Raw genomic sequence first — 12,763 nt, 5'->3', positions numbered from 1 at the left:
CTGTGAATTGGGATAACCATTCTGGAAAGCAATTTGTAATTATCCTTTTTTAAAAAGTGAAAAACTTTCCTATCCTTTGCCCCAAAGAGATTCCAACAATAGAAATAGGCTTGCAAGGAGAACTCAATTACAAAAAGAAAGCATTCATTTTCACCAAAATATTTATAGTGGCATTCTTTTTTAACTGGAAACAAAGTAGATGCTCATTGATCAGAAGAATAGGCTGAGCATACTGTGTGTATAACAGAACATTATTGTATTGTAAAAACTGATTTATTGAATATCATTATATTCATATAGAGAAACATATAAGAACATACGTGTATAGATGCAAAGTGAAGTAACTGGGGCCAGAAAAAAAATATATACAAAGTTACTATATAAATGTAAATGTAAAGAACAGTTATAAAACAACAAAAACTAAAGGTTGAAAAACTACAAAGACCAAGTTTGGCTTCTAAGAAATAGTAGAAGATATTCTGTACTGGCTCTTCTGCAGAAGTTAAGAATGAACAATGTATATAATGTCAGATTTTTTTTTTTGGATGCATTTTTCGATGCAGGATTGATAGATTTTATTGAATTTCTTTCTCTTTCTCCTTTCTTATAAGACATAACTCTCTGAGACTGGGGAGGGCCTAAAGGAAAAATGTAATGTAAAAATAAAATATAGCAAGAAAAAAATCTATTATCTTTTTCAAAAAATTTCAAATAGGAATTTGGTTGAAATCTTTATATTTCAGAATAATTTGTTTAGCATAAGTGTTAATCTTTTTATGCTTATATTAGTTCTTATGATTCTTTTGTTATGAGTTCATCTGTTTCTTTTTCTTTTTGGTCACTTCTAGCTATGATTAAATTAAAATTGATATACAAACCATATCTTTGAAAAAGGTCCTTCTTAGGCTCCATTCACCCAATTACTTGTTAATATTTTCCCCTCAAAATACTATCCATATGTATCTTATATACTATTCATTGTACTACTGGGTCTGCAGAAAGACCTGGAGAACTTACATGAATTAAAGCTAAATGGAATGGGTAGAACCGAGAAAACATCGTACATAGCAGCAACTAGATTATGTGATGATCAATTCTAATGCATGTGGCTCTTTTCAACAATGAAATGTTCAAGACAATTCCAATAGACCTGTGATGGAGAGAGCCATTTACACTGAGAGAAGGTCACAACATAGTATTTTCATTTGTTGTTGTTGTTGTTTTTTGTATTCTTTCTCATTTTTTTCCTTTTTGATCTGATTTTTCTTGAGCAGCATGACAAATGTGGAAATATGTACAGAAGACATACACATGTTTAACAGATATTGAATCACTTGTCTTGGGAAGGGGAAGGGAAAGGAGAGAGAAAAGCTTCGAAAACAGAGTTTTGCAAGGGTGAATTTTGAAAACTATATTTGTCTCTGTCCACCAAAATGTGGCAGTATGAAGAAAAATTCAGATAGCTCTAGGGAAGGACAATGAAAATTCAAAGTTCAGGCAAATTGTAGCTGACATTGCTATGGAATTAAAAAAAAAACTTTAAGTATTGACAAAGTTAATAGCTCCATATCATCCTCTCTGGGCCTGGATTATTTGGTCTACAGTACTGAGATTAGGAACTGTTGTAGAAATAGAAATGATAATTTATTTAGCTCCTTGTAATCCATTGTAAAGTTTCAAGTATCCTCTTCCTTTCTTATACAAAACATGCCATTATTGTGGGGGGATCTGATATATTAAGTACTCTAGATTCCATTCTATCTGTCAGTAAAAATTAAATCTCTTTGATTCCTTGGGGACACAAAATTAAATAGCTCTAATTATATAGGATGATTCAGATAGCTTTAAAAGGTTTTCATTTGACTAGTAACATGCTTAGGGATTGCTGAAAAGGTCCTGCACAAATACTGAACTTGTACAACACTTGAACTCTAAATACCATCCTTTGTAACCTTCCTGGAATGATCCAAATGAGACAGGGGATTTGAGAATACTTCAAACTTGGGTAAAGTTATAAGATTACTAATGCATTAGTGTTTTAATTTCCCAGTATAATAAAGATAAGGAAGGAAGAAAGAAGGAAGGAAGGAAGGGAAAGGAAGGAGGGAAAGAGGAAAGGGAGGGAAGGAGAGAAGGAGGGAAGAAGGGAAGGAAGAAAGGAAAGAAATAAGGAAGGAAGGAAGGAGGGAAGGGAGGGAGGGAGAGAAGGAGGGAAAAAGGGAAGGAAGAAAGGAAAGAAAGAAGAAAAGAAAGCTATCTTTGCATGCATTTTGAAAATAAAGAGTTATATTTTTTAAAAAATAAAAAATAAATGCTAGTTCCCAGCTTTAAAATGCAAACATACATAAGATGCTTACATTGGCATGGTACAGAAAAAAGTACTGAGAATCAGGAAAACAAAATTCTGGTCCTAACTATATCATTAATCTTCTAAATAGCCCTGGAAAAGAGTCAAGGTCTCAGTCTTCCTGGAACTGGTTTCTCACTGCAAAAATGGGAATCTGATTAAACTGCTACATACAATTCCTTTCATCTCAAAGTTTTTTGATTCTAAAGAAAGAGAAAAAGCAGAAAACTGAACTAATAAGATTAAAATCTTATAAATTGAGGATTTTTTTAAATTAAAAAATAATTTATCACAGACGCCCTAGGTGAATTCTATTTATCTTTTTAGGGGAATTTGAGAAACAAAAATTCCATGTGGTTATTGTTTTTCAAGAACTTATCTTTTATAAAGTTGTAATGCCAGAGAAACTGAGGCAAGATAGAGATTAGAGAGTTTTTAATATTTCATTAATTGCAGAGTATAATTGACTGGATAGGGCTCTTGTCTCAAAGTATCCAGTGATGAATGTGAGAATCCCAGGTCTTTTTATACTATTTTCAAACAAAGAAAGAAAAGAGCGGGAAGTTTTCAGAACCACTTGGTTCTGTCAGGATGGGGGGAGGCTATAAATTCTTACTAGAAGCCAGAGTCAGGATGTCTAAATAAACAGAAGTAAAGATGTCAATGAGGTATCCACGATAGTCTTATCTTTTGGAATATTTTAGAGGGGGTAGTGTCATAAATTCTTGAGGGCAGAAGGAGTTAGGACCCAGGAAGTCTGATCTCACCCTCATCTTGAGTCTCACATTGACAATTTATAACATTAGAGCAAATGGTCCTCAGTCTTAATGAACCAGAATGGGTTTTACAACTAAGGGGATTGAATCAGAAGAGTTAAGGAAACTGAGGTAAAACAATTCAGAGAAAATCAGTCAGGACAATTAGGGAAACTGAGGTAGGACAGTTCAAAGAGACTGTGGCATAACAAAGTGAAATGCAATTTTACAATGGAATAAAAAATACTTTTTTTAACGAAAAGGATAAAAACACACACAACAAAACATGACCAGATACAAGAATCTTATATAATCTTATATAACAGAAAACTCTGTCCCCTCTAGCTACAGTATTCCTAGTGTATATTAGCAATAGACTTCTTCCCTGAAGGGATCATCTTTTTATCCTGACACTGAATTATATTCTTGACACAAATTACAAAGCAATACCACTGAAGGGGGAAAAAATCTGTGGTAAAGATTCGCTTTAAAAGAATTATCACCCAAGAAAATGTCTTAACAACACTGACTCAGATCTGCTTAGTCAAAGCAAAAGGAGAGCCACTGTTCACAGCTCCATCAACAATGTATTAGTGTCCCGGTTTTCCCACATCCCCTCCAACATTTACCTCTCATTTTAGCTTTTTTAGTCTTTTCCTGTCATTTTAGCAATCTGAGAAGTGTGAGGTGGTACCTCAGAGTTGTTTTAATTTGCATTTCTTCAATACTCCAAGAGTATTTTTTTCATATAACCATAGATAATTTTAATTTCGTCCTGTGATGAAATTGTTCATCTCCTTTGACCATTTATCAATTGGGGAATGACATGTTATTATAAACTTGACACAGTTATTTATATATTTTATATATGAAACCTTTATCAGAAATATTGGTTGTATATTTTTTCCCCAGCTTTGTACTTCCCTTTTAATCTTGGTTTTGTTTGCACAAAAACTTAATATAATCAAAGTTGTCAATTTTGCCTCTCATAATATTTTCTAATTCTTCTTTGGTCACAAATTCCTCCCTTCTCCAAAGATCTGAGAGGTAAAGTCTCCCTTGTTCAAATTTGCTTATAGTATCACCTTTTATGCCCAATTTGACCTTATTTTGGTGGGTATAATATAGATGTAGGTATATGCCAAGTTGCTGACATATCATTTTCCAGTTTTCATTGCAATTTTTGTCAAATATTGAGTTCTTATCCCAAAAGCCAGAGTTTGGGAGTTTATCAAATACTAGATTACTTATCAAATACTAGATTACTTATGTCATGTGCATCTAAGCTATTCCATTAATCTACCACTGTATTTCTTAACAAGTATCAAATGGTTTTGATGATTGCTGCTTTAAAATACAGTTTTAGGTCTAGTATTTTTTTCATTAATTCCTTTTTCTTGATCTTTTAGTCTTCCAGATGAATTTTGTTATTTTTTCTAGTTCTATAATTTTTTGGCAGTTTTGATTGGTATTACACTGAACAAGTAGACCAATTTAAGCAGAATTATCCTTTTGGTTTTTTTTAAATATATGTTAGCTTGGCCTACCCATGAGCAATTGATATTTTTCTAATTCTTTAGATTTGAATTTGTGTGAGAAATGCTTTGTAATTTTGTTCACGTAGTTCCTCCATTTTTCTTGACAACCAAATATTTTATTTTGTCTGCAATTATTTTAAATGGAATTTCTCATTTTATCTCACGCTGTTGGGCTTTGTCAGTAATATATAGAAAGGCTGATGTTTTGTGTGGGTTTATTTTATATCCTGCTGTTGGAATCCTTACAAAGTGTTAAGTCATTAGAATTGATAGAGACAATAATTATCTAATTTAGCATGGTTCAGTATGATTAATCTGATCCTACAAGGAGATGTTATAGGCCAGAACTTGAAACAAGGTACTAAATGGAATTGAGGAAACAATGTTTAAATCTAGTTTAGAACTGATTTAATCCTACAACAAAAAATAGTTTCCCAGTGATATAATGTTTGGTGTGTACTCAGTGTACAGCATATAAGCAAGAAACTCTCAGGGCCAAAGAGCACTCTGGGAGACAAAGAAGCTCACTCGCGCCTCAGTTGGAGATTGAAAAGCCACGAGTCAGAGTGAGGCCTCTAAGAAAACTAACTGGGCCCAAGGAAAGAGACAAGACTTGGAAGGAGAAAATAAACGTTTGGATTTTATCAGTTGGCTGCATTTGAAGTGATTATTACTTGGAATTGAAACTAAGGCTGCCTCCAGCAAACCTCCCCAAGAAACCTGCTCCCAGAGAACCACCATATATTATGCAAAAGAAGAGAACACCACATCCTGCAACTTCACTGAAGCTGTTAATTGTTTCGAACAGGTTTTGGGATGATTTTCTAGAGTTCTCTAAGTATATCATATCATCTGCAAAGAGTGATAGTTTTATTTCCTCACTGCCCAGTCTAATTCCTTCAATTTCTTTTTCTTTTCTTATTGCTAAAGCTAAAATTTCTAGTACAATGTTGAACAGTGGCGATAATGGGCATCCTTTTTTTACCCCTGTTCTTACTGCAAATGCATCCAGCTTCTCTCCATTACAGATGTTTGTTGTTAGTTTTAGATAGATACTGCTTTTCATTTTAAGGAAAGCTTCCTTTATCCCTCTGCTCTCTAGTCTAAGCTTTTTCTGCTTCTGAGATTTTCTTCCATTGAGATTATCATATGATTTCTGTTGGTTTAGGAATGTTACTTTCAAAGAAAACTTTTGATTTGGGAAAAAGAATATTAACTTCCATTATTACCTAAGAAGATACAATACACACATATATGTATATGTACACACATAAGGACAAATGCAAAATTACCTTGAATTTTTTAAAAATGCCATTGTTTTCTGGAACAATTATAAAGATGTTATTTTAACAGGATTATATAATCAAAGTTAGAATTGAAAGGGGCCTTGGAGGCAATTTCCTCCAAATACTACATTTTAAGGATGAGGAAGTGAGACCCAGAGAGTGACTTGTCCAAGATCACAATGGTTTGTGAGACATTTCCAAAACGTTATTATAGGAAAGTGAAAAAATAAAATTACTTTGTGCTTACTTTCCCTGACATCTCACTTAGTTCATAATTCTGCCAAATACTGTACAGATAACCTCATACTTAAGTTAAACCAAAGGTGTGTTCAAAGCAGGTAATTAAAACAGTCATTACTATCAATAGCTAGCATTTTATTAGGACCTACAAAGAGCATGGCTAAGTACTGGGAATATGAAGAAAGCAAAAAAACTGTCCCAGTCCTAAAGGAGCTCACAATTTAAAGAAGGGAGGGAGAGATATGCAAACTATGTACAAACAAGATATGCAGAAAATCACAAAAGTCTTTGTGTAGTTTGAAGCTTTAATAGTTTTAAATTATACAAAGATTTTTGGATGTCCTGTGTACAGGATAAATAGTAAATGCAAATCTTCCTTTAAAAAAAACATATCAACTTCTAACAAAATGACAAATTCTATTGTCAAATATTTTTGTATAGATATCTGATATTTAGGTGTTGATACACATTTGTTGAAACATTTTTAATAAGCCAGTCTGTCTACTTACTTGGTTTAAACCAACCACTTAAAAGTCAAGTGTTACCTGTCACATTGGCTAGAATGACAGGGAAAGATAACATGGAATGTTGGAGGGAATGTGGGAAAACTGATACATTGTTGGTGGAATTGTGAATACATCCAGCCATTCTGGAGAGTGATTTGGAACTATGCTCAAAAAGCTATCAAACTGTGCATACCCTTTGACCCAGCAATGTTACTATTAGGATTATATCCCAAAGAGATTTTAAAGAAGGGGAAAAGACCTGTATGTGCAAGAATGTTTGTGGCAGCCTTCTTTGTAGTGGCCAGAAACTGGAAGTTGAGTGGATGCCCATCAATTGGGGAATGGCTGAATAAATTTGTGGTATATGAATATTATGGAATATTATTGTTCGGTAAGAAATGACCAGCAGGATGATTTCAGAAAGGCCTGGAGAGATTTACATGAACTGTTGCTGAGTGAAATGAGCAGGAACAGGAGATTATTATATACTTCAACAACAATACTATATGATGATCAATTCTGAAGGACATGGCCCTCTTTAACAAGGAAATGAATCAAATCAGTTCCAATAGAGCAGTAATGAACTGAACCAGCTACACTCTGGGAGATGACTATGAACCACTACATAGAATTCCCAATCCCTCTATTTTTGTCCGCCTGCATTTTTGATTTCCTTTACAGGCTAATTGTACACTATTTCAAAGTCTGACTCTTTTTGTACAGCAAAATAACTGTTTGGATATGTACATATATTGTACTTAACTCATACTTTAACATATTTAACATGTATTGGTCAACCTTCCCTCTGGGGAAGGAGGGAAAAAGTTGGAACAAAAGGATTTGCAACTGTCAATGCTCAAAAATTACCTATGCATATATCTTGTAAATAAAAAGCTATAATTTAAAAAAAAAAAGATGCAAAGAGAAAATAAAATAAAATAAAAGTCAGTGTGTTTCTGCTTTAAGTAGCTTTCAGGTAGGACACTCCAAGCCAGTTTAAACAAAAAAAAAGTGGCACTTTACTTCTAAACACCAGTTTTCAAAGTGATCTGATCAGTTCAAAGCCAGAGATTCCTTCTCTCCATCCCTGTAGTTCTGTCCAGAAGCAAACAACTTTTGCAGATTAATTTACAATTAATTTATACAATAGTACCTCCTAAGTACCCCTTAGTACAACTAAGATTAGCTCTTTATTAAATTATTAGATAAACACATTTAGACCCTTACTATATTAGTATTAAGAGTGGTACTCGCAAAACATTTTGCTTCTCATTTTCACCAGCTTCTCTCTTATGAACAATCTCAAAAGGCAATGCAAGTCCTCGTGAACACTAACACGCTAGCAATTTTCCTACATGAGTAAAATGAATGAGATCTAGCACAACAAATCTCAGAAGCAACATGAGGAATAAAAGCTGGTTTTCAAGTACAAGACGAGAAACAGAAAATTACTTTTGAATGGCTTCTCTGGAAACCTTTTCAGAATAAAACGCTTGCTGCAGAGACCTTTTGCCAGGGTATTATAGAAGGTCACACTTTGCTTTCTCTTTTGCCATCCCTCTCAAGGTCCTTAGGAACACTTGAAATGAAAATCTTTCCAGCCTGTTCCAGAAAGCAAATTCCTGGTCACGGTTACGAGGGTGCAGGATAAGAAGGCTGCCCGACGTCGCCAAATGCACCAATTTCGGGTGGGCAAAGCTTTGCAAGGCAAATGTCATAGGAGGTTTCTCCGGGTTCCAGGTTTCGACAGAGCCCAGGAGGGCTCCCCAAAAATGCTACCGAAGAGACTCGGCAAACAAAAGCCCTTCCAGGCCCAGGTCAGCAGCCGACGCCCCGGGAAGCGGAGGTAACCGCGGCCGCAGGCGGGGGCGGAGGCGGTCAGACAATAACGGGCAGCCGACCCTCATCGCTTCCCCGTAGCTACAACGCGGTGGGTTCTCGTTATAGAACAGGCCGCTCAGATACCGGAAGGCCCGGCTAGACAAGTCTGTCAGAAGGGGACAAAAAGAGGGAGCCAAGAAAACCCTAAACTAGGACTGAGACCCCCTCCCCCCCAACCGCCTCGCAAGAGGAGAAAGGGGAAAGGAAAGTGGAAGCGCTTCCGCCCCCTCACCTCCCACCCCGCGTAAGCCGGAAGCGGGGGGGAGGGGCGCTCCGGGGAAAACGGCCGCGGGCGGGGCGCGCGCTCCCAGGGTGGCGGCGGGTGGGGTAGCGGCGCGAGTACCCCCTCCCTATAAGTGCCGATGTCCCTCCCTCCTCCCCAACCTCGCAGCCCCCAGGTTTTGCAATTCAACAAACCGACCCGAAGTCTTCGCGAAGGCGCACCGTTCCTGCGGGACAACTTGCTTTCCTCCTCCTTTTCCTCTCTCCCTCCCGCCGCCCCTTCCGGTCTGCCTCAATCGCCCTAGCGCCTGACTAGGCCCCGGCAGTTTTTTCACCTTCTCCTCCTCTTCCTCTTTCCCAACTCCCCGACTGCCCGAGGCTAGGTGGGAAAGGGGATGGGTCGGGAAAGGAGAAGGAAAACTGAGCACAGAGGCGTTGTGCGACCAATCCCGACGCTGAAAGCTGCTGCGGGGGGCGGGGCGGAGCCGAGCTCCCGCATGTGCCGCAGGGGGCCGAGATGCTAATGTGGGGGAGAAGAGGACTGGGGGGAAAAGCTGCAAATCTGCTAGGGGCTGGGGGAAAGCAGTACTTCGTAGGAGAGGCGGCTGGAGCTGCGCGTGAGGCGGGAAAGGGGAGGAGGAGAAAGGGAGCTCTGCGGCGAGAGGGGCTGCTGTCTTGGAGAGGCTACCGGGGCTGTGTGCAAGGGAGAGGGAGGAGGGGTCGGGAACTCTGCGGGGAGTAGGGATGCCGCTACTTTTGAGGATAGGCTGGTGCCCTGCATTTTAAGATTGCAGGATGAGCCTTTCCCACCGCTGCACCGGGTCCAAGACACCTAGAAGAAAAAAACGAGCCACACATTAAAGCGGCCTGTTGGGAGGCTGGCCTGAGAGGCACTGACCACGGGGCCGTCCTGAGCTTGTCTCCAACTTTAGGGACTCCTGGGTGTTGAGGGGAGTGGGATGTTAAAGATCAAAGATCCTAACTTGAGTCTCGTCAATGTATTCTAACTAGCTTCACCAGGTTTGTCTTGGGAAAGTTATTTAAAGTTTCAATTATTATGTCCAAAAGAGGAAGTATGAAGGTTCATAATTTGTAATGTAAAGCAGAATCAAATGAAATTAGCATCTATTAAGTACCTGCATTTATTAATTGTCTGCTAAGTGCCAAGCACCGTGTTAAGCACAAGAAACACAAAGGCCAAAAGTCCCTCCTTTCATTGAACTAGTAATAATGGAGGAGGTGGAGCAGTGAGGAGAGACAGCTTGTAAACAACTGTACAAACAAGATACATTGATGGTACTCTGAGAAGGAAAAGGGGTTTTTTGGCTGAAGTTGGGGTTAAGTGACTTGCCCAGGTTCACACCATCAGGAAGTGTCTGAGATCAACTTTGAACTCAGGTCCTCCTGATTATAGGACTTCCAGAGTGCTCTTATCACTATACCAATTAGCTGCCCCAAAGAAAGGATTTTTTGCAGAAAGTGAAATACCCTAGAGGTATAGATGTGTAAAGGTGGAGATAGGGAACAGCTCCACACACAAAAAAAGTATTATCCCTAAAGTTCCTCCTGTTACAGTAACATCAACTGTTGCACTTAACTGGAAAGTTGATACTTAAAAACACATTGTTATTTGGATCGGCTGAATTGGCATTTCCTATTCCCAAGTAAAGCAGTGAATGCAGGGCCTGAAGTGGGTCATAAAGACCCAACCACAAAACCTAGGCTAAGAAACTGGCTGGTTCACTATGGGTGTAATCACTTAATCTCTTGTTTGCCTCTGGTTCCTTATCTGTAAAGTGGACATATTAATAACACCTACCTCCCAAGGTAGTTGTGAGGATCAAATGAGATAGTAATTATAAAATGCTTAGCACAGTGGCTGGTAACATAATTAAGTCTATAAATATTAGCTGTTACCTTGGCTGAAGTCTCCCTCAAAATCTACCAATCTGGAAAGCCAGTTAAGAATTTAAATCTTAATTCTACAAGTGGTCATATCTCTGACAAGCATATTAGTACCACAGAGAACTTTACCCAAATTGTAGCCAGCATTAACGGAGGAACCCAGAAGCTCAAGATCTCTGGAAATTATAAGGTTGCCCCTAGGGCTGAAAATGCCTATTGGTCACCCTGTGGTCTCACATTCTCAGAAAGAAAGAAAAAGCAGAAGCAGCTTCAAGAGTTCTGGAGAAACCATCTCAGACTTAGCTAGGCCAGCACATGTGCTAGCTATCATGTGTTTGCAGTTCCCCAATTTTTATCAGAGTGATACTTTCTCACTAGAAGTCCAAAAAGGTACCACAGTGCCTTAATATGCTTAGCAAACTGAGACTAATGGGTTTAGAGGGTAGATTTATTCCATTAAGTTCTTTTATTTTTCTTTTTAAAAATTATTTTAAACACATTGCTTTATGAAATATGTTGGGAGAGAAAAATCAGAGCAAAAGGGAAAAACCATGGGAGAGATGGAAAAAAAAAAACAGAAAAAAGAAGTGAACATAGCATGTGTTGATTTAAATTCAGTCTCCTTAGCTCTTTTTCAGGATGCAGATGGCATTTTTCTGTCCAAAGTCTATTGGGATTGCTTTGACTATTCCATTAAGTTCTAAGCACTTGCCTCTTCATGTCTTAGTGATCAATCCTTTCTGGAGCATCTATTTATGCCTGCTGCTGACTAGGGAACCAAGGGACCACCCAGGGAGATCATTCCATTTTCCATCATTCAAAAGCAATACTTACTTCATCATTGAAGGAACAATGTGGCCCACCAGAAAATATTTGGACAAGTTTATCACTGGAAGGAAGTGCTTCAAAGATTATATTGTAGTCTAAACTGATTGGGGAAGGAGTCTACATTTATATACATATGCAGAGAATTATATGCAGGGGAGGGGAATTCAAATGAAGCTCCACCAAGGGATAGCTTTTAACAAAACTTCATTGCAACTCAAAAGGGAAAGAGAAGAGTTTTAGAGAAAGAGCCATCATGACAGCAATAGGAAATTGTCATTATAAGACCAGTGAAGTGTGGCTATTTTCTAAATTGCCTAATAAGAAGTAAAGGAGGAAGGGCAGGAATGTTGGGAATTTAACTCTAAAATGCCATTCAGCAAGTACCTGGAAAGCAGGAGGGATAATGCTTAGTCTCTAGTTCAAACATACATCCTGAGATGGGGAAATGGGAAATATTGGACCATACTTGTTATACTGGTTTTCACAGGTTCGTAATCTATCTCAAGCTCCAGTACCCCTTCAACTACATCAAAAGCTCTCCACTCAGGGACATATATAAGGGGGCTGGTGAAGGAATTAGTAAACTAATGTTGGATGAATTGTAATATACTGAAGATTTCAATCAGAATTACAACCTTGCTCATTATGCAGAAGGCCAGGGTTTGGAAGGCACACTGGATCCAGCTTTCTCAGAAGCCAAATTCCAACCATGAGAATAAATCCTACATGACAGGATCTGGACACACACTAGAGAATCTGGTAGCTTGATCCTTAATTTTCCCTATGGTCCAATTTGTCAACTAGTATTAACCACCCCCAAATCACAGGAGGAATTAGGCATAAACCACTCGCTGACTATTTTAGCTAGGTCAATGCAAGGTAGTTATATTTTATCATGCTATCTAGGGAATTCAGATTTTAAATTTAAATACTTCCAGTGCTTTAGCCATCTACTTGAATTCCAGTTAAAGTTCTTAATTTTTTTTTTTTTTTTTTAGTTTCAGTCACCCCACTCGACAGAAGGAAAAAAAAATCCTTACAAACTGATCAAACCCTATATACCTGATCCACACCAGGAAACTATAGTGCCTGGACTGAGGCAGCTCCCTGCTCCTCCATCAAAGGGGAGACTTCTCAATGATCAATGAATAGTGACAGTGCCACCTTCCACACCCCCATACGTTTTTTTTTTTTTTTTTTTTTTTTTTTTTTTTTTTTTTACCATGGACTAGAGTGGGGAAAGTTATCACAGAAA

General features: G+C 38.0%; 1 protein-coding gene across 4 annotated transcripts in view; it reads right to left on the bottom strand.

Annotated features, from left to right (window-relative positions):
* Window positions 1–9,174, bottom strand: part of TMEM50B (transmembrane protein 50B) — an 89,896-nt gene extending 80,722 nt beyond the window's left edge. For 2 of the 4 annotated variants that reach the window (XM_051984950.1, XM_051984946.1), the window contains exon 1: window positions 8,975–9,073. The gene's annotated coding sequence lies outside the window, so the exon portion shown is untranslated. Of the gene's footprint in view, window positions 1–8,970; window positions 9,074–9,110 lie in introns of those variants that run through there. The other 2 variants (XM_051984949.1, XM_051984947.1) reach the window with 2 other exon arrangements.
* Window positions 9,175–12,763: the final 3,589 nt, after the last annotated feature.

Source organism: Antechinus flavipes, chromosome 3 (genome assembly GCF_016432865.1).
Source record: "Antechinus flavipes isolate AdamAnt ecotype Samford, QLD, Australia chromosome 3, AdamAnt_v2, whole genome shotgun sequence".
NCBI lineage: Eukaryota > Metazoa > Chordata > Mammalia > Dasyuromorphia > Dasyuridae > Antechinus > Antechinus flavipes.
The sequence above is the reverse complement of the archived record's forward strand: the minus strand, read 5'-3'. Positions and strand labels throughout refer to the sequence as shown.